At 39.0% G+C, this 20,951-nt stretch overlaps 1 protein-coding gene across 3 annotated transcripts in view; it reads right to left on the bottom strand.

Moving 5' to 3' along the window:
• SFMBT1 (Scm like with four mbt domains 1) overlaps positions 1-20,951 on the bottom strand; it is a 119,695-nt gene that overhangs the window by 82,116 nt on the left and 16,628 nt on the right. For 2 of the 3 annotated variants that reach the window (XM_045529992.1, XM_045529994.1), the window contains exon 1: positions 6,182-6,282. The gene's annotated coding sequence lies outside the window, so the exon portion shown is untranslated. Of the gene's footprint in view, positions 1-6,181; positions 6,283-20,951 lie in introns of those variants that run through there. The other variant, XM_045529993.1, reaches the window with a different exon arrangement.

Genomic DNA, 20,951 nt, shown 5'->3' with positions numbered 1-20,951 from the left:
AACAAGTACAGATTGACTATAAGATTATCACTGTTACTTGGATATTTCCAATTCTTAACAATTCTTTTCCTCAACGACTTATTCCTTCAGTTACTGAAACATAAATTCATAATTCCTCCTGTTTTGTATTTTCATAGCACAAGATATTTTTCCTTTACTACAGCACAGGTTCTTTAAAAAAAAAAAAAGATATTCTTCCTTCATAGCACTCAGGAGCATTTTCTTTTTAAAGAATGAATTGCTTTTAATGACCTAGGTGGCTTTATTCTGATTTTCATTTTTAATTATGACAGATAATCAAGCGGTAGATTTCTGAGACACAACTTCTTTATCACACATATACAAAAGAGAAATGCTACATATATCTGTCTTAAGGCCCACAAGCCTTCAGTGACACCATCATTCACTTGGGTAACCTGGGGCACCAAACTTGATGCCAGTCAACGCATGCATCTGCTAAGCTGAAGCAGCCACCCCTGGTACCAAAAAGGGTCAAAAGGGGTCAACAATTATCTCAAGTTTGAAGCCTCTAACAACAATGCATTCACAACGTAAAAATGTTTATCTTTCACTGGGACAAGGGACAATTAAGTCAAATGTGCTATAACTTTTCACAGAATGCAAAATTGGTACAAAGTAATAAATTTTTTTCTTCCAGTACAAATTCAGTTTGTTTATTGCTTTGTATTTTTGACAAGTCAGAGGTTTTTGTTTTTAAATTCTTGGGAGTTGGGTTGAACGTAGTCAGGTCACTTTTCTTATCAGCTAGCAAAAACTTATTGAACATTACATAAATATAGGAAATATAAACATATTAGATATGGTCCCTATACTTTGAGAGCAGGTAATGCCAGTTGGAAAAACCTAACAGTGACTTAAGAGAGCAAATGATGACTACCAAATGCTCTGGAGAGACTGTATGCACTATGGGAGTAAAGTGAAGGGAGGGGTTTAAGCTAGGCCTAGAACAAGGATGAAATTCTGAAAAACAGAGAAGAGGAAGAGAATTCCAGGAAGAAGTATAAGAGCAAAAGCAAAGATAGGAATGCACATTGTGTGTTTCAGGCACAGGGACTAGACCAGTTTGGTGTGGGTTGAGGGTTTTGAGACAAGATTGGAAAGCTAGGTTGGGGTTAGTATGGAGATCTTATATATCAAGACTTTGGACTTTAGCCTGAAGGCTTCTGAATAGAGTTAAGCAACATGAAAGTAAGTAGTAGTTTACATATAGAGAGATGGGACAGTGATGTTCAGGATGGAGTGGGGAGTTAGAGCCTAGAGGCCAGTTGTCAGGGGATGCTTACTTCAACAATTTTAAAAAGAGACCAAACACCAGAAGATGGAGTGACAGGAGAGAAATACAACAGGCCCTCCATACCCACAGGTTCCATATCTGAGAGTGCCACACCCATGGGTGTCATATCCACAGATTCGACCAACCACGGATCAAAAATATTTGGACAAATAAACAATAAAAAACAATTCAACAATAAAAATAATACAAATTAAAAACTACAGAATAACAACATTTACATTATATTAGGTATTACAAGTAATCTAGAGATGATTTAAAATATACAGGGGGATATGCGTAGGTTATATCCAAATACTATGCCATTTTCTATAAGGAACCTGAGCACCCATGGATTTTGGTATCTGCAGGGGTCCTGGAACCAATCCCCTGTAGACACCAAGGGAAGACTGTACTTCATTTATATAACATTTCTACAGTTTACAAAGGACTTGGACTTATATGATCTCATTTTACTCTCAGAACAATTTGTAAAGTAGAACATTTGTCACATTTCACAAGTAAGGAACTGCTGCTCAGGGCATTCCCTTTTGTGACTGTTTGTCTCTTAACCACTAGACTGTAAGCTCCATGAGGGTATGCAGGGACCACACTGATTTTTGTTTGCCCTTGTATTCCAACTGCCTCACAAGGAGCTGCGCTTGGTACCTGACCCCAGTAGAGATACATACTCACTGAATATGTGATGTATGAGTGCGGAGAGCACATTCCCTCTCTCTCTGGTTTCAATGGTAACAAAATGCTTTTTCAACCAAAAGTGTTTTTTGGTTTTTTTGTTTGAAGTGATTGTTCTGACAATGGAAAAGCTTTGATAATTTTAATACCTCTTCTTTCCACTTCCTAGACAAGACCTCTTTTTCCCCTAAGTAAGAAAAAGGGAAAATACACCAAAAGGAATACCAGGCTGGCTGACACCTTAACATTTGTATCAGAAAGTCACTCTAGGTGATATATTAGAAAAAGGTTAATATTTGGTAATTATTTTTTCAAAAATGTTCTGTTTCCTTGCAGAATGGAATGTACACTATGACAACCATTGTGAACCTGAAAGAGCCAATCCTTCAAGATGGATCCTGAGTGGCTAATTGGACCTAAGCTCAAAATAAATAGAACCAAGTGGCCAAGTGGCCATATGCTGACTAGAGATCACACACATACTATGCACTGTGAGAAAACCTCCATGCTCACTTAACTTCGGGACTTTCATCGCTGTCTGTTCTGTTTACACCACCTCAATCAACCAATAGACAGTGACCTGTGTTGACCAATCAGAACTCAACAAACGCCAACCAATTAGAACAAAGCAAGTCCGCACTCCTCATTTGCATAAGTGGACCACAGTGGGAACCTAGGTAGGCACTTTATAAAAACCATATGGGACGCACAAGCCTGGTAGCTCAGGCTTGTAATCCCAGCACTTGTGCTTCTGGCCAGGCGTTCCAGACATAGTGAGACCCTCGCTACTATAAAAAATTTTTTAAAAAAGAAAAGAAAATTAGCCGGGTGTGTAGTCCTAGCTACTAAGGAGGCTGAGGCAGGAGGATCCCTTGAGCCCAGGAATTGGGGGTTGCAGTGAGCTATGGCTGTGCCACTGCACTCCAGCCAGGACAACACAGCAAGATCTTGTCTTAAAACAAAAAAACAAACAAACAAAAAGCTCTCTTTGTTCTCTAGAACTGCGGTCCCCAAACCCAGGCGGTGGACCAGTGCTGGTCTGTGGCCTGCTAGGAACCTGGTCGCACAGCAGGAGGTGAGGGCCAGTGAGTGACCGAAGCTTCATCTGTATTTACAGCCGCTCCCCATCACTTGCAACCCCGCATAAGCGCCGCCTCCTGTCAAATCAGTGGCATCAGATTCTCATAAGAGCACGAACCCTACTGTAAACTGCGCATGTGACGGATCTAGGTTACACGTTCCTTATGAGAATCTAATGCCTGATGATCTGAGGTGAAGGTGAGGCTGTGGGAGTAGCTGCAAATACAAATTATCATTAGCAAAGAGGTTTGTACAATAAATGTAACCGGTTTGAATCGTCCCGAAACCATCCTCCCGCCCCCCTCACACCCTGGTCGGTGAAAAAATTGTCTTACATGAAACCGGTCCCTGGTGCCAAAAAGGTTGCAGACTGCTGCTCTAAAAGCCACTACCTTTGTTTTGTACTGAAGGCTGCATCTCTCTGGCTAGCAAACTATTTGCTGGAATAAAGTCTCTTTCCTTTTTAAAATGAAAATCCTTTCAGTGGATTTGTTGTCACCACGTATACGAGCACTTACAGTGCCAAAGGTGAGAAACTGGCCTAGAACACTTGTGCCAGAAAGCAAGAAAATGCCCCAAGAATGATGGAGACATGTCAAAAGGGCAAAGAAGCCACCTTGAAGAGGCTCCCACTGGCCAGATCTGAGATAATTTAAGCATCAATTAAATAATTTAGAGCAACAGATTATAGCTCATTGAATGAAAGAGGAAACCATGAGTTTATATTGATGTAAATAAAGTCAATAAATTGAAAGTTTGATGAGGAATGAGATAGTTACATAATTTTGAAGTACTCTACAAAATACTAATTAGCTACAAGCAGAAGAACAACTTATCAGTGAAAAAGCTTGGCAGACACCACCATTCTGTGAAATTCTTGCTAAAGATGTGTAACCTGAGTTTAATTACAAGAAAACATCAGATAAACCCAAATTGAGGAACATTCTACAAAATATCTGGCCTATAGTTTCTAATCTATCAAGATGACGAAGGTCAAAAAGAAAGGCTAACTTTGCCAACTAAATGCAAAGCACATGATTCTGAACTGAATCCTCTCGCCTTTCCAAAAAAAAGGGGGGAGTAGACTTTACTGGGACTATGGTCAAATTTGAATGGGGTCTGCGGAGCATTTGATGGTAATGTGCTAACGGTAATTTCCTGATCTTGATGGTTATAGAAGAATGCCCTGGAAATACCCACCAGAGTATTCCTGAGTGATGGGACAACTTAATGCCAAAAGTTCTGGCAAAGGAAAAAAGTTGTCTCTACTGTACTTGTTCTGTTTTTGACTGTTTCAAAATTTTTGAAAATATTTTTTAAATGATTAGTAGCCCTCCAAAATGAAAGAAATAGATACAATCTTAATATATACATATGTATTCTTCCCCACAAGAATGTTCTCTTTGTAAAAAGAGCACCAAATGAGTCTTCCATTTGGTCACTGGGGAAGCAATGTAAAACAGCATTGCATAACAAAAAACAGGCTTTTCATATAGTAAACTTGACTTCAAACTCCAGTTCATCACATAAAAATTTCATTACCTTGGGAAGACTTTTTACCCTTCAGGGTCTCAATATACTTTATAAAGTGGGAATACTGCTTTTTTACAGAATGGCTATGAGGATGAAATAAGATGGCATATTTCAGAATGCCTTCCAGATAGTAAGTACTCACAACTATTTCTTTTTCACTTCTAAGCAATCTATTTAAGGCTTCCATCTAGATAAATTTACTCAGTAAGTCTAAGAAGTAGGCTTCCTAATATCAACCAACTTTTCAGATAAAGGGGATATTAAGGATCCTTTCACTCCAACACCCTTGTGCTTTACAGATAAGGAAACTGAGCCCCAACAACGACCTGGACTGCACAGGGCACAGGCAAACCATCCCATGTTACAGAGAAACCAGCATTGGTTTGCACTTGGACATGCTCTCATTTCATCTTCAGAACTCTAAAGCAAGCATTATAATGACTTTATAGGTAAGGAAACCAAGGCTCAAGCATGATTAAGCAACTTACTCAGAATTCAGGCCTGACTCCAAAATTCATGAATTTCCCACTAAATGCTATCTCTGGTATTTCCCAAACATTATTAAGAAAGACAGTATACACACGTTTAAAATGTTTTTCTGCACCCTGTGCATTCAAGTTATTATTTCCTTGCTCCCACTGTTCCCAAAATGTTTCACTACAAAACAAATTATTTAACCTTCAGATCCTTGTTCATCAGCAACTTATAATAATCTTACCCACTCCATTATCTCAGATCTGTTTACTAAAAATCAGCAACAGCATTAAATAAGGCAAAATCCTAAAATGTCTTCCTACCTTAAGTAGTTTATCTTATTTCTACCGTCTAGAGCAAGGTTTTTAATCTGGAGTCCTAAGGTCCACAAAGAAAATTTAGGGTTCTGTAAATTTGGATAAGAAAAATATTTTACATCTATTTTTATTAACCTTTAATTGAAATTCAAGATTTCCTTCAAAATATGAACACAGGCTACAAATCACAATAACATTAGCAATAACTATAACTTTGTTATCACAGAAAGGCACAGATATTTTCATATCATATTAGATACATTATTGATATAGGTAAATGATTTCCTTTTTAATCCTATGTATTTTCTCTATTTAAAACTATTTATCTGAGAAAGCCTCACTAGCTTACCTAAGAGGTGCATGAATACCAAAAAGCTTAAGAATCCCTGGTTTTAAACTACAAAGTTGTTAATCTGCTGAGAATTTGAGAGAAAACAGGAAAAAAAAAAGGTCTGGTGCCAAATAATATAATTCCTTACTCTTCAAATAAGTTTGTTTTTCAAACACATGAATCATGTCTTCATTCAAGAAATATTTACAGTTGACCCTAGAACAACGCAGGGGTTAGGGGCACGGACCCCTCTGCAGCACAGTTGAAGAAACACTTATAATTTTTGACTCCCCTAAAAGTGAACTAGCTACTAATAGCCTAGTATTGACTGGAAGCCCTATAGATAACAAACAGTCGACTAACACATATTTGTATGTCATATGTATTATATACTGTATTCTTATAGTAAAGATAGAGAAAAAAATGTTACTAAGAAAAGCATAGGAAAAATATACTTACTATTCATGAACTATTCACGAAGTAGTAGATCATCATAAAGGTCTTCATCCTCATAACCTTCACATTGAGTAAGCTGAGGAGGAGGAAGAGGAGGGGTTGGTCTTGCTGTCTCAAGAGTGGCAGAGGCAGAAGATCTGCATATAAGTGGACCCATGCAGTTCAAACCCATGTTGAAAGGTCAACTGTACTTGGTTTCTGTACTGTGTTCTACTATGCAGTGGCCACAAAGATAAAACATTATCCCTTTGCTGCAAACTAGTAGGAAAGGGGACAAAAGCAAGCAACCATGAAAAGTAGGCCGGGCGTGGTGGCTCACGCCTGTAATCCTAGCCCTCTGGGAGGCCGAGGCGGGTGTATCGCTCTAGGTCAGGAGTTCGAGACCAGCCTGAGCGAGACCCCGTCTCTACTAAAAATAGAAAGAAATTATCTGGCCAACTAAAAATATATATATAGAAAAAATTAGCCGGGCATGGTGGCACATGCCTGTAGTCCCAGCTACTCGGGAGGCTGAGGCAGTAGGATCGCTTAAGCCCAGGAGTTTGAGGTTGCTGTGAGCGAGGCTGACGCCACGGCACTCACTCTAGCCCGGGCAACAAAGTGAGACTCTGTCTCAAAAAAAAAAAAAAAAAAAAAAAAGAAAAGTAGGATGTCTTAAGTATTAAAGGAGAAAGACAAAAGAAACTCAAATAGAGAGATTCTCTCATTCTGAACAAACAAAGCTTCTTTGAGTAAAGGAAGAAGCTATTCTGGCTCTTAGTTGCTCCTATAGCAAGGAGTGCAAGGGGGTACTGGAAGCCCTGAACCACCTAGCCCCAGGGAGGACAAAGGGAGACAAAGGTATCAAGAGGGAGCAGCTGGGGAGTGTCTGGACACTGCTGCCTAGCCAGGGGAAAGTAGTTTATGGGTCCTGATTTAACTCTTTGTGGAGCTGGTAAACCCTTTCTATCCCAGAGATGTTTTGGAGAAGGAAGGGAAGTTAAATGGCAGAAAGAAAATTACACAAGAAAGTTTTAAAATTTTCTTTACATGGTATAAACGGGGGAAATGCACAAGGGGGTAAGTATGGAGCCACATTTCAAAGTAAGATGACATTCATTTGATTGTACAACCAAAATATACTGTGTCTGCCTATAATGATATGTTATTTATAGCACAGTATTTGTTTTACAGTAGCTGACTGAGAAAGTGGCAAATGAGCATCTCTCTATATATAGAACTTATAAAACAAGATGTTTAAATAAGGGAATTTGCTCAAAGCTTCCCCACTGAACTTTAATTCCACAATATTTGTTATACCATATCAAAACAATGACACCAGGTATAAGATAAAACCTTCCCAGGGAAAGACCTCTAACCTTATAAACATCTATTTGGTATCTTTATCTTCAGAACTGTCTTCTAGTATTGGCCAACAAAATTAGAAACCAACACATGTAAAATGCTTTCTTGACCAACCTTCTAGCAACTTTCCTCCATCTACTATTGAGCACCTCCTTTGTTCTTGGTACTACCCTAGGGATGGGGGTGGGGGGAATAGTACAAAGTTCAGTCTTGCCCTAAAGGATTTTACAATTAAGGATAGAGCCAGTAGTGGAATTTTTGAAATACAAGGCTTTTAAAAATTAGCTGCACAGAAGGGAGAGTTAATTGTGGATCAAAATAGCTGCAAACAGCTTCACCCAACAAAGCAAGGCACAAATTTCATCTTGAAGGACAGACAGAACCTTAGAAAGGTAGGTAAAAGGACAGAAGACATTCCCAGTAGGGTAAGCAGCATCAAAAGGCACCAAGGAAGGCATGAGGCTGGCATCAGCTCTGTAAGGGTCAGGGGAAGAAGTGGAATGTATGCTTGTTTGCATGTAAAGTGGCAGGAGGGATCAGTCTGCTGGTGTAGAGGATAACAATACCACACAGAGGAGGGTACATAATACCCAAAAGGCACCAAACAGGAAAGACTACAATGAAGAGTGCTACATTTTAAAGTTTATCTGTCAACTGACATCTACACAATTAAAGGATAGTTAGTGCCAGAAGCAGACCTGCAGGAAGGTGCTGGACTAGCCCAGGGATGAAAGGCTATGGGCCTGGAGCAGAGATGCAGCCATCAGAGCGCTGAGTAAAGTCTGAACCTAAGAGACATGTCAAAGTAGAAAATGAAGAAAAATCTGGCCGGGCGCGGTGGCTCACGCCTGTAATCCTAGCACTCTGGGAGGCCGAGGCGGGAGGATTGTTTGAGCTCAGGAGTTCGAGACCAGCCTGAGCAAGAGCGAGACCCTGTCTCTACTAAAAATAGAAAGAAATTATCTGGCCAACTAAAATATATATATACAAAAAAAAAAAATTAGCTGGGCATGGTGGTGCATGCCTGTAGTCCCAGCTACTCGGGAGGCTGAGGCAGTAGGATCGCTTAAGCCCAGGAGTTTGAGGTTGCTGTGAGCTAGGCTGATGCCACGGCACTCACTCTAGCCCAGGCAACAAAGCAAGACTCTGTCTCAAAAAAAAAAAAAGAAAGAAAATGAAGAAAAATCAAAGATGACTCCAACTTCTAGCATGTAAAAAGCAAAATACATAGTGGTACCACTGATAATGAAGTGAGAGAAGTGTCAAAGACCCACACGTTATGGACCTGTGGTCAAATACGCCATTCAGGTAAAGAAGTCCTGGAAGCAGCTGCAAACCAGGCTGCTGTCAGATGACAAGAGTATAAGATAGGCTGAACTGTAGATTTGCAAGTCAACCAGCACAGTGCAGGTAGCCTACAAAAACATACGCACACACACATACAACCCAAGAAGAAATGGAGAATGAAAAAGAGGAAGATGCAAAAAAGTGGGGGGGAGATTAATACTTACTGACCATCTACATGTCAGCCATTACATGTATCACTTTATATGCATTTGATAGAGAAAAATTGAGAGGTAGGAAACCTACAAAGCTTCCTCTCACAAAGAGAAGTATACCATTAACAAAGCCAAATATGAAAGGAAGTTCAAAAGAGAATGAAGACTGAGAAAAGAGCACTGTACTTGCCAATGCAAAGGTCACTGGCAACCTCTGAGAGAGATTTCCAGTTGTGTGGTGGAAGCAGAGGCTGTGATGTGCATGGCCCAGAAGGATGGATACAAACTGAACATAGTGAATGAGATGTAAGCGTATATATTTAGATATCTGGGCAGCAAATTAACAGAATTCAATGGCTGCTAAAAAGGACAGCAATGCTGTGTACTTCTCATAATCCTCTGTTCATTATAGTAATAGGAAAATACTGACCAACAAACCTAAAAGTCAAAGGTTACAGCCTATATGTTATGGAAGGTACAAGAATTAAACAAAAATGACAGACATACTCCAGAGCTTTTGCAGGCTTAATTTCCATGACCAGCAAATTGAGTTTAGCTATAAATATAACAAATTAACATATAATGACTAGAACATATTCCACCTGCTTTACAGTTGAAATGCTAAGATATCTCAAAATTGAATGCTAAAGAGACAAATAACAAAAACATAAATAAATTTTTATGCAACTAAAAAATTACAAATATTTTATACTACCTTTCCAAAATCTTAAACCACACTTTTATAAATAAAGCATCTGAAAGACCAATCACAATCATTTAGAAACCTGCTATAGGAATGAGAGTGCTATAGGATTTGATTATAATGTTGGCAAAAACACCCACTGCTTCAATAGAAAATATTTTTCCATCTGCTTCCAGTGATAATCCTTAAATGGAGACAGTACAATGATTCATAAAACTTGCTAAGCTATAATTTATGCATTAGTTTATGCTCAAAATGGTAAAGGTATTCATTCTTCAATCCTTTGCCTGAGGAATAAGCTCTTCTACAGAGAAGACAATAAATAAACCTATAATAGAATGGGCAGAATATGAGATTTTGAGTCTAACTCTTAGGGGTATATATGGCTGAGTTGTTCAAAACTGACTGCGGCAAGCTTTCTTCTAAATTTACTTTTCTATCCACTGCTGTTTCAGAATTTTGTAATACCAAACATAATGCAAAAACTATGCTACCAAATAAAAGAATTTCAGACAACAGGTTCCAAAGGATTCTTAAATTCATTTGATATGTAACACACGTTTACTGTATTTACCGAGTCATTAATTCAGGATGCAAAGCAAAGTTCACTTGTTACTGGTATAATCTGATACCATTTAACCTTATATAAAAAAGAGCAGTTTTCTCAGTTAAGGATATATTAATGATTTTCAGCAAAAGGATAAAAAAAAACATTAAATTTATGATCATTTCCCTTTGCCTTATATCAGAAACATTGTTACAAATCACTGTTGTGAAAAAAGTACATTATTATATTTTAGAATATGATCATTACTTTTAAAAATCTTCTCCTATGAAGAATTTTTAATTATTTATACTTTGAAATAGCAGCAGAATCTAAAATTGATATTAAAAAACTGTGTAACTCCTAAAAATTAAGTGATTTAAAAGTACATGAATTTTTTTCACATTCTAGGAAATGATTATAAATGTATCACTATATTTACTCTTGCCAAAATGGTCTCATGATGTTACTGTTAGATAATAATCATTTAATTAGTAGCTTTAATTACTTCAAGCTTATTTATAAAGGATTCTTTTCCTTTCTCTTCTCTTCTCTTCTAAGAGACAGGGTCTCACTTTCTTGCCTAGGCTGGAATGTACTAGCATGATCATAGCTCACCACAGCCTTCAACTCCTGGGCTCAAGCAATCTTCCTAGCACAGCCTCCTGAGCAGCTGGGACTATAGGTGCGTACCACCACAACCAGCTAATTTTTTTTTTTTTTTTTTAGTTTTTGTAGAGACTGGGTCTCGTTATGTTGCCTAGGTTAGTCCCAAACCCCTGGCCTCAAGCTATCCTCTTGCCTTGGCCTCCTAGAGTGCTGGGATTACAGGCATAAGCCACCATAGCCAGCCTAAAGAATCATTTTCTTTAAATAAACTGCCTTGAGGTCAGGGAGGAAGAGAGCTGACACCTGAGTGCTCATGTGCCAGGCATCATGGGGTATGATACCTCTTATATCCCACCACCATTTGAAATAGTCCTATTTTAAACATGAAGAAACGGAGACTTAAAGAAGTTATTTAACTTGCCCAACATCACACAAGTAGTAAATGACAGCCAAATCTAAAACCTAAGTTCTTTTTTCCACCATACCAAGCTGTCTGACATTCAAAAATAAAATCTTTACACATAAGGCTTTTTCCAAAATGGATTTCCTCATCTTCTATCATTTCCTCTCAGACATTTTACTGCATATTCTAAAGCCTCAATTCAGTAAAAAAAAAATATATATATATACATATATATATATATATATATATATATATATATATATATATATATATAGATCACTTCTTAGAAAATTTTTAGAACCATCACCCAGTGAATAAGCTGACAATAATAAGAAATACATCTGAAGGTGCAGTGGCTCACACCTGTAATCCTAGCACTCTGGGAGGATAAGAAGGGAGAATCGCTTGAGATCAGGAGTTCGAGACCAGCCTAAGCAAGAGCAAAACCCCGTTCTCTATTGAAAATAGAAAAATTTAGCTAGGCAACTAAAAAAATTAGCCAAGCATGGTGGTACGCGCCTGTAGTCCCAGCTACTCGGGAGGCTGAGGCAGGAGGATTGCTTGAGCCCAGGAGTTTGAAGTTGCTGTGAGCTAGGCTGACATCATGGCACTCACTCTAGCCCGGGCAACAGAGTGAGACGAAGGAAGGAAGGAAGGAAGGAAGGAAGGAAGGAAAGGAAGGAAGAAAATTTCAATTCACATTGGAAAGATCCAATTTCATTCCTTTTTGCCCATTTGGAAAACTAATTTGGGGGAATTGGATTTGACTCCAGTACCTAGGCTTGTAACCACTAAGCAAAATAGGAAACTAATGAGATCCTTTTGTTGAGGATCTACTATGCTACCATGCTGAGTACTGTATATATATTATACAAATACATAACAATTCTGCAAAGTACATTATTACTATCTCCATGTGACAGATAAAGAAACTGAGGCTAAGAAACATGTCTAATCTCTTAGAAGATAAAGATAGGATGTCTGTAATCTAGCACCCATGTTCTTTCTACCATACCATACTGCTTTATGTAAGAATTTGATCTCTGGATAAAAGAGGAAATACTGTCATTTTCAGGATGTTGCAGTCACTTTACTCTCTAGGTCCACATATATAGTGACACTTTTTTTTTTTTCTTGTTTTGTTGCCCGGGCTAGAATGAGTGCCGTGGCGTCAGCCTGGCTCACAGCAACCTCATTAAGCAATCCTCCTGCCTCAGCCTCCCCAGTAGCTGGGACTACAGGCATGCACCACCATGCCCGGCTAATTTTTTCTATATATATTTGTAGTTGGCTAGATAATTTCTTTCTATTTTTAGTAGAGATGGGGTCTCGCTCTTGCTCAGGCTGGTCTCGAACTCCTGACCTCAAGCGATCCACCCGCCTCGGCCTCCCAGAGTGCTAGGATTACAGGTGTGAGCCACCGCACCCGGCCAGTGACACTTATTTTATTTTCATTGTTCACTTATTTATTCACTCAACAGATATTTCATGAGTGCCTATAACCTGCCAGGCATTGTTCCAGGCTCTGGGCATGAAATAGTGAGGGAAACAAAGGCCCTACCCTTTTAAGGGCATATCTATCTGGCCTGATCATAAGCAGTCTCCCATGTCTGTTCTACATGACTCAACCTTACACATTTTTTTTTTTTTTTTTTGGGAGACAGAATTTCACTCTGTCACCTGGGCTAGACTACGGTGGCATCATCATAGCTCACTGTAACCTCAAACTCCTGGGCTCAAGCAAGTCTCCTGCCTCAGCCTCCCAAGTAGCTGGGACTACAGGCACACAGCACCACACTCAGCTAATTTTTCTATTTTTTGTAAAGACGAGGTCTCCTCTTGCTCAGGCTGGTCTTGAACTCCTGGCCTCAAGCAGTCCTTCTGCCTAGGCCTCCCAGAGTGCTAGCATTACAGGCGTGAACCACCACACCCAGCCAGTCTTACACACTTAAAGGAAATCTTCCTCAAATAGCAGAGTGACAGGAATACACCATGTCACACTGTCATGTAGCAAGGCTGAACTTACAGAGCAACTTGGAAAAATACCAGTATTTATCCAGAAAGGACCTTATGAAATAAAGCATCCCCATGTTTCTTCCCTTCTTCTACAGCTTATACCTTCACTTTTCAAAATAATGTTAACAATATTACAAAAGTAATTACCTTAACAAAATAAGCATGACTTCTTTGAAGCAGCCATACACATCTCTTGCTGTTTCCAACACCTTTCCCTCCTCTCCTTAAAAGGATGCTTTTCAGTGTGTCGCAAGTGGTAATAAACTGCTTCTTCATTTTTTTAATACAAATTCAAAGTCTATACCTACTTAGAAAATTGAAGAATGCAAGAACTAGGCAAAAAAGTGAAATCTGCAGAACAATGTGAAGGTCCCAAGAACTTCCTTTATTTTCTCACCACCTACTTGCATCTGCCTTCATTCTTCAGACAAAGGAAAATCTCCTTCCCTGGAGCTCTAGGCCCACTTCTTGCCCCTACGTACTCCATAGCATAGAACCCTCAGTTATTTCTTCCGTTCTACATCCATCTCTACCGCAGTAGTCCCAAAAGAACATCACATAAACATGCTCTAATGCTGACATCTCAATAATAAAAGAAAACCTCTCTTGACCCCCTGGTGCCCTCCAAGCACTTCATTTCTCTGCTTCTTCCACAGTAAGCTGTCTCATCGCAGAGGCTGGTCTACAAATGCCATTTCCTCACTTCCTCCCCAATCTGGCTACAGTCTACCCTAACTGATACTGCTCTTGCCCGGGTCATCAATGACCTTTGAATGGTTTCCTCTCTTATCTTACTAGACTCTAACATTCTACACAGCAAACTGCCCCTCCTCAAAGCATTTTCTTCTCTCAGCTACTGTGACACTATTCCCCTGGTTTTTCTTCCCCCTCTCTAGCCAATCCTCAGTCTCCTTTGCTGCCTCCTCCAGAATCACACAAACTCTAAGGCTTGGAATTCCTCAGGGTTTGGTGCTGAGTTCTCTTCCTTTTTTCCCATTCCCACTTGACATACTCTTCCCAGGTGATGCCATGCAAACTCATACTATAAATACTATCAATGACGAGGAGGACTCCCTCCCTGAGCTCCAGACTCATATGTCCAACTACTCATTTGGAATCTCCATTTTAATATCGTATGAGCAACCAAAACTGAACTCTACTTTTGCTTCCAAACCCAACTTTCCCCAGGCTTCCTCATCCCAGTACTACATGACCAAGCTAGCCAAAAACTTAGAAACCATTGTTGATGGCTTTCTCACCTTCACTCCATCTAGTAGCAAGTCCTACTGAGTCTATGCCCACCATATATTTTGAAATCAATCACTTCTCTCCATATGCACTGCCATCATCCTAGTCCAAGCCACCTGGACTAATACAGTAGGCTTCAAACTGCCTCCCTTTCCACACTTGGAAGTCCATTCTCCACACAGTATATAGACATCTTTTAAAAGGCAAAGCAAATCATGTCACAATCCTACTTAAAGTCTTTCAGTAACTTCCTAAACTCTAAAATGTAAACTCCTTACTGAGATCTACAAAGCCCTACAAGATCTGGTCCCCACTTAACCACTCCATTTCTTTCCATTCATACTCCCGCTATTGGTTCCTAATTCACCCCAGACTCCAACCTCGGGGCCTTTGCAAGTGCTATTCCCTCACCCAGAGTCCTACACGCACAACAGATTCTCGCCCTCTACATCTTAGTCTAAAATTAGTACACGAAGATTTTTCCTAATCATTGTATTGAGCCCATCCCCATCTTATTCTCTAACGTATCACTCAAATTTCCTGCCTAGCACTTATCACAATTACTAGATTTTATTTATTTCTTTACTGGTTTATTATTTCCCTACCTTCCTGCAGTACAAGCTCCCATCTTTTGGGGGTAGTATATGTAGCACCAATACATATTTGTATTAATAGAATGAATGACAGAAAAAAACAAATTGAGGATGGAGGAGGAAGAGAGAAGGAGAAGCAAAGAAAAGAGAATCCATTTGCAGTCCATACCTACATTTCCACCGGAGTTTTATAATATGGATTTTTCCATATTATAAGTAGAGATCCTCCACTGGGTAGATTGAGCCTAACAGTAATATATAATATTATATTATATGCTAACATAATATTATATATACTAACATAATACATATTATATAGTAATATAATATATAACTTAACCTATTCATAAAGTACAGCTGTAGCAGCAGTCTGTTTGCTTCTCTACAGCTAGTCTTGGGAGTGACTAGTGCACATCTAAATCTGCCAATGTAAATTTGGAGAAAATTCTGGTTAAAACCTAATGCCAAGAAGAAGAAAAGATAATATAAAATGCAAGTGTTTTATGTCTAGACTCATTAGAAAATGTCCCTAGGCACTAGGCATGGTGGCTCATGCCTATAATCCTAGCACTTTGGGAGGCCGAGGTGGGAGGACGGCTTGAGGCCAGGAGTTCAAGACCAGCTTGGGCAACATAGCAAGACTCCATCTCTACAAAAAATTTTAAAAATCAGCTGGGTGTGATGACACACACTTGTAGTCCCAGATACTTGGGAGGCTAAGGAAGAGAATTGCTTGAGCCCAGGAGTTCAGGGTTACAGTAAGGTATGATCTGGCCACTGCATCACTCCAGCCTAAGCAACAGAGTAAGATCCTGTCTCTTAAAAAAAAAAGAAGAAGAAAATGTCTCTAGAAAAGCAAAATGTTAAAGTTCGGTGATGGGTAAATAGGGGGTATATCACCTTATTATCTCTACTTTTGTGTAGGTTTAAATTTTCTCCTAATAAAAAAGTTAAATAAATAAAAGTAAATGCCTCTAAGAAGTGAAAAGAGGAGAAGTATCTGTGAGTCACAGATATATCCCTGGCTCATGTGCACTCTGTTGACATTTGGAGATTTCATTTAAATCAGTTGATCATTCTTAACAGTGTCTTCATAAGACATCAGGGCCTTTTGAGGAGCATACGGGGACACCAAGAAAGGACTGCCCTCTCACCTGCTCTGTGTCACAGCCTTCCATCAGCCCAGCACCTTTCTATGGGAGTTTCCAATAACCACAGCTCAAAAACAGAGCAACTTCAGGAGAATAAAGTCATTTAAAAGGGGAAAGGAATAAAAGCATGCAGAAGGAAAAACTAAATTATCTTTGCTTAAATTCAAACAGAATGTTTTCCCATAGAATTCTGATGAGGTAATATTTCTTCTAAAGTGGCACTTCAAATTCAGAAGGAATTTACAGAAGACAAAATGCAAATGCACCAGAGGCCAGTATTCCCATCCAATAAAGCCCCTTCTCTCAAGGATTCCTCACTGTACTCCAGGACTTCTCTATAGCATTAAGTAAAATGTTATGGTAGTCAGTGGTTAAAAGATTAAAATAAAGTCCTCATTTTCCAGGTGATACAAAGAACAGAATAAACAAAGCTACTCTGGCAGGTGTTTGTTTTTTGCTATAGAAATAGCCTAGTCTATGAGAAAACCAATATAATAGAAGTTAATTTCCAGTATGGATTGGAAAAAAATAATTTTTAAAAATCCCATTAGTAAATTAAAGAACTGCTGCCAGCTACAATTTTAAGAAATTGATTATATCCTTACAAGTCAATCGATGAACATAATGAGATGGATCCAAATCAGAACATGAAAGATCTATTTATGTTGACAGGTAGCACAAGGATAATACTTAAATAAAAATAATTAGCATTACAGAAATCTAAACCAATCTGATAAATGAAATAATCTGGTACTTGAACACAAATTATTCAGTTCATCAAAAACATGATCAATTACTTCCTAAAGATATTTTTTAACATTAAAAGCTCTCATAATTTAAATTTCTATAGAAAGAAGAAAGGATGTGAATTTCACAAAAAATAAGTTACAGTAGAATTCTAAATCTATAAACGTAATCACTGACACAGGATTTTTTTTTTTTCTTTTGGGGTTGGGGGTGGTTTCTTGGTCTACCAGTGACAGATCTCACACTTCCACAAACATAATCAACCTGAATCCCTGGGCCAATCAACTGGGGCAGAGAAGTGGGGGAAAGGGCAGAGGGAACAAAGCTACCAATTTCTATCAATTTCATTATTTTCTCCCTGTATTTTAAGAGATGTTGCCATCCAGAATGAATAAGTAAAATTCAGTATAGACATACAACAGAATATTATTCACCCTTAAAAAAGGAGACTCTGACACATGCTACCACATGGATGAACCTTGAAGGCATTATGCTTAGTGAAATAAGCCAGTCACAAAAAGACAAATACTGTGTGATTCCACTTATACGAGGTACCTAAAAATTTTATAGAAACAGAAAGTAGTGATGGTTACCAGGGACTGGGAGGAGTGGGGAATGGGGAGTTACTGTTTGATACGTATGGTATTTCAGTTTTACAAGATAAAAAGAGTATGCACATGGATGGTGGTGATGGGTGCACAACATTATGAACATAATTAATACCACTGAACTGTATACTTAAAAATGGTAAAGATGACAAATTTTATTTTGCTACAATACAAATGGGAAAAAATAAAATGTTGCCATCTCTAATAAAAACGACCCCATTAATGATAGATCATGTCATAAATCATGATGAGCACTAGATATGACTGTAGTCAGCAATCAAGTATATTTAGATTTTGGTGTCCTTCTTCAAAAAGTGAGAAAACACAGTCAGGTGAGGTGGCTCACATCTATAATCCTAGCACTCTTGGGAGGCCCAGATGGGAGGATCGCTTGAGATCAGGAGTTTGAGACCAGCCTGAGCAAGAGTGAGACCTCGCCTCTACAAAAAACAGAAAAATTAGCTGGGTGTGGTGGTGTGCGCCTGTAGTCCCAGCTACTTAGGAGGCTGAAACAGGGGGATTGCTTGAGTCTACAAGTTTGAGGTTGTAGTGAGTGAGCTACGATGATGCCACTGCACTCTAGCAAGGGCAACAGAGCGAGACTCTGTCTCAAAATTAAATAAATAAAATAAAGTGAGAAAAGAAATAAAGGGACAAACACAAAATTTAAATGACAGAAGGGCTCTGCATCTCTAATCAGATCAGAAGAGGCCAGTATGATCCTTTAGGTGACAGAGATCTAATCTGGGACACAATTGGGCCTAAACACAGATTTACTGATCTCAAGGAAATGAGCACTTAATCACACTAAGAGATCACGGCCACAGTGAAGATATGTTTCCTGCCGTGTTCCATTTCTAGAGGCTGAGTTCAGTTTTGTGGTTTAACACATGGATGTAACTAGACTAAAGTGGGATTTAATCTCAGCTTTCTTATGTTTCAGTCATGATCTAAGATCTTACCCTGTGCTATTATTTGGTGTCACTGCCCAAACTACCCAGTTTATTTTCCCTACATTTAAATTTATCTCCACACATAAATTAAATATATACCACCTCTGCTGGATAGTATATGTTGGTACTCAGCACCACATCTACCCTTGTAAACCAGGAGTGGGGGACTTACAGCTTTAAGGCCACATGTGGCCTTCTAGGTCCTTAAGTGTGGCCTATTGACTGAATCCAAATTTTACAGAACAAACCCTTTTAATTAATATATTTTTGTTCACCTATTATATTTTTTAAATGAATGTATTTAAAATACCAAAGAATAAAATGAGTTTCAACAAAATAATCCTCTCAGATCGACCAGCACAATTAGAACATTAGTAAGTCATAAGGACTAAATGGACGGCTGCTACACTCTTGATTTATTAATAGTTCTAACTTCCTTCGCCTGACTGGCTGGTTGGCGAGAGTTTATGAGGATCGAGTATGCCAGTCCATTATCAGTGTTTGACAATGGTGCACTGTGTTTCTATTGGAAGTGGAATTTGTGAATAGTTGCACAGTATTTTTTAATTCTGTCTGCTTAACAGCCCATCATGTCAAAAACCAAGAGAATGCTGAAGGAAGAAAACAGATTTTTTAATGAGGATTGGGAATTGCAATATTATCTTATTTCTGCTAAAGATAAGATGATTTGCTTGCTTTGTGATACTGCAATATCAACATTAAAGAAATTCAATGCTCATCAGCATTATAATACTCCCCAGGATCACGAATATTTTAAATTAGAAGGAAAGGCACAAAAGGTTGTATTGCAGAAATTAAAAGATGAAAAGCAAAAGCAAAGACAATTCTTTCAAGCAGCAATAAGACCTAGAAATAGTGCCACTGAAGCAACTCATACTCAGGAAAAAAGGGAAGCCATTCAATGATGTAGAAATTGTGAAAGAATACATTGTCAAAGTTGTAAGATGCTTAGACCCTGATAACATTTCAAAGTACAAACTGCCTCTTTCAAGGAGAACCGTAACTGATTGGCAACATGAATTAGCCTTTAACTTAACAAAACTTCATGCAATACTTCAAAACAAATATATGTATTATTCAATCACTTTGGATGAATCAACAGATACTATGGACTTGGCGCAGGATTTATACTTCACTTGGGTCATAACAAGATTTTCTTTGCTATGAAGAGTTACTAACTGTGGGCACTCTTGCAAACAGAAACATGGGGAACAGATACCTTCAATAACTTTCAAGATAAATGTCTTGAAGTTAGACTGCATTTAATAAATTTACTGAGTATATGTACAGATGGTGCACCTTCCATGATAGGAAAACACGAAGGGTTTATTGCAGATTAAAAAAAAAAAAAAAGTATTGGCCGGGTGTGGTGGCTCACGCCTGTAATCCTAGCACTCTGGGAGGCCAAGGCGGGTGGATCGCTCAAGGTCAGGAGTTTGAGACCAGCCTGAGCGAGACCCCGTCTCTACTAAAAATAGAAATAAAAATTATCTGGACAACTAAAAATATATATAGAAAAAATTAGCTAGGCATGGTGGCGCATGCCTGTAGTCCCAACTACTCGGGAGGCTGAGGCAGTAGGATCGCTTAAGCCCAGGAGTTTGAGGTTGCTGTGAGCTAGGCTGATGCCACGGCACTCACTCTAGCCCGGGCAACAAAGTGAGACTCTGTCTCAAAAAAAAAAAAAAAAAAAAAAAAGTATTAACAGATCCAGGCCAGGCATGGTGGCTCACACCTATAATCCTGTAACTCTGGGAGGCTGAGGCTGTCTGGAGCTTGAGACGAGCCTGGGCAACACAGCAAGATCCTGACTTTACAAAAAATAAAAAAATATTAGCTGGGCATGGTGGTACATGCCTACAGTCCCAACTACTCAGGAGGCTGAGGCAAGAAGATCACTTGAGTCCAGGGGTTTGAGGCTGCAGCAAGCTACAGACATGTCACTGCACTTTACCCAGGGCAACAGAGCCATACTCTTGTCTCAAAAGAAATAAAAGTGGCCAGGCATGGTGGCTCATGCCTGTAATCCTACCACTCTGGGAGGCCGAGACGGGAGGATTGCTTGAGCTCAGGAGTTCGAGACCAGCCTGAGCAAGAGTAAGACCCCGTCTCTACTAAAAAAATAGGAAGACATTCATTGGACAACTAAAAGAAATATATATATATACAAAAAATTAGCCGGGCATGGTGGTGCATGCCTGTCGTCCCAGCTACTCAGGAGGCTAAGGCAGGAGGATCGCTTGAGCCCAGGAGTTTGAGATTGCTGTGAACTAGGCTGACACCACCGCACTCTAGCCTGGGCAACAGAGTGAGACTCTGTCTCAAAAATAAATA

Source organism: Lemur catta, chromosome 18, assembly GCF_020740605.2.
Source record: "Lemur catta isolate mLemCat1 chromosome 18, mLemCat1.pri, whole genome shotgun sequence".
Classification (NCBI taxonomy): domain Eukaryota; kingdom Metazoa; phylum Chordata; class Mammalia; order Primates; family Lemuridae; genus Lemur; species Lemur catta.
This window is presented reverse-complemented; position numbering and strand designations above follow the sequence as displayed.